Source organism: Dendroctonus ponderosae, unplaced genomic scaffold (assembly GCF_020466585.1).
Source record: "Dendroctonus ponderosae isolate FM_Combo_2020 unplaced genomic scaffold, Dpon_F_20191213v2 Dpon_F_20191213_6, whole genome shotgun sequence".
Classification (NCBI taxonomy): domain Eukaryota; kingdom Metazoa; phylum Arthropoda; class Insecta; order Coleoptera; family Curculionidae; genus Dendroctonus; species Dendroctonus ponderosae.
In genome coordinates this window covers 8,701,992-8,704,276 of record NW_026018814.1, presented here as the reverse complement: position 1 = coordinate 8,704,276, position 2,285 = coordinate 8,701,992, and positions in this window count along the sequence as shown.

Genomic DNA, 2,285 nt, shown 5'->3' with positions numbered 1-2,285 from the left:
TTTTATATTTAGTTAAAAATCATGATGATGCCCTGTAGTGAAAATAGACATGTTTTACATACTTTTTGGCCAATTTTAGAAGAATATTTCTCTCGTACTAATCATACGTCATCATTTCATGCGCTTTTAAGCCTGTTAGTTGACAACATTGACTCCCTTCGTTTTAATAATTCCGCCTTGTTTAGCCCGATGTCTCATAAAATTTTGTTAATACATACTTAAAAATTCTCTTTAGATAATCATTTTTATGTTAAAAATTTTTGAGTGGAGAAGCACTGGAGCATAAGAAGAAAGTGAGTAAAGTTAACAAAATACATTTTCATTATGGCATTTTATGAATTATTGTCTCAGTTTTTATTCTATTTAATTTCTAATCATTTTTAACTAAAACAACTTTGATTTAAAATTAAATTTACAGTTTTAAAATTGTTTTATCAATTCGGAAAAGAATAGGTACTTAAAATACGCACTCTTGGCATATTTACTGCGACTACCCGTTTTAACAAATAAATTTATATAAACTGGTTTCTTAAAAAATTTAAAATTTAACAAGGCTCTGATTTTCTCTAATTTAAAACTTATTTTCCGATTTTATGATCAATTAGGAAAAGGAAAGGTCTATTTAGTATTTTTGTGGTTTTCGTTTTCGATTAAAAAATAAAAGTTAAACCGTTGGCTTGAGCATTTGATTTGTTTTGAGCAAGTGCTCAAAACATATTAATATAATCCGGATAATTTTAATTTAAACAATTTAATCTAAGTGATTTTTCCGAAAATAAAAATGTGTTTCCAATGTCATGATCAATTAGGAAGAAAAAAGTTTCTTGACATTTTTTGTGCGAAGCACCGTTTTTGAGTTTAGAAATGTAAGTTGAACCGTCGCATTATTTGAGATGCTAAGTGCGCCAAAAATATTAATGTAAATCGGATGATTTTAGTTTAGAAAAGTGATTGGCCTCTGATTTTTTCTAAAGCAAAACTGTGTTTCCAATTTTGTGATCAATTAGAAATGGAAAACGTCTCTTGACATTTTTTTGTGCTATGCACGGTTTGCGAGTAGAACAGTAAAAATTGAACAGTTGCAGTATTCGAATTACCAAGTGCTCAAAACATCTTAATATAATGCGAACACTTTTAATTAAAAAACGTGAAAAACCGCTAATTTTTTCCTATTTCAAAAATCAGTTTGCAATTTTATGATCAATTAGGTCGAGAAATTGTTTCGGGACTATTTTTGTGCAATGTTCTGTTTTCGAGTAAAAAATTAATTAAAGTCGATCGGATGTAGTTTTCGAGTTGCAAGTGCTTAAATTAATGTAAATCGGACACTTTTAGCTTAAAAAAGTTGAAAGATCACGATTTTTTAACAGCACATTTTGGAATAGAAAATAWAAGTCGAGTCTTTGAGTTGTTGAGTGCTGCAAAAAATATTAATATAATCAGGATAATTTTAATTTAACAAAAGTGATAAGACGCGGCTTAGAAAGGGAAAGTCAGTCGGTTAAAACATATTTATTAATATAAACCGGATACTTTTAATCTAAAAAGGTGATAAGCTGCTAATGGAAAACCAATAATTAGCCTCCGGTTTTATGATCAATTAAGAACGGAAAAGAAAAAGTTCTGATGACATTTTTGCGTGCGCTCTTTTTTGAGTCGAGCCGTTGCAATATTCGAGTTGCCAAGGGCTCAAAATTATTAATATAAACYGAGCAATTAAAATTTTTTAAAACATGTCAAGCCCTTGATTTCCAACTACTCAAAACGCACTAATTTAAGTCGGATAAGTCTGGAATGTCCACTGAAAAATTCAAATTTAATTGCTGAAGAAACATTATTTTAAACTTTGCCTTTTATCAAATTTTAAAATCTTTACAGGAAATTTTGTCTCCGAAAAATTATTAATTGCTGTTTTAGTGTTATCATACTGTTAACATTTTTACATTATACAATTAAAAAGTTGAGCAGAAAAACGCCAACCGAGCCGAAATTAGTCATCGAACATTATTAATATTCGGGACAATTTACATATTTCACAAACTTTATCTTTACGTTTCCAATTTGTAAAACTTTGCTTTGGTGCCATTTCAGTGCCAGAATTATATCAGTGGACGCATAGCAACCAATTAGCAATCATGTGATGAAAGATATCTTTAAAATTGCTGCAAATAATTAAATACTGAAAAATCGTACTGTTGGTGAAAATTTCAAAACGAGCCTATCACTTTGACCTATTCACTGCCGACATAATGACTACGTTTACAATGCCTGCCAGGCAACTTCCG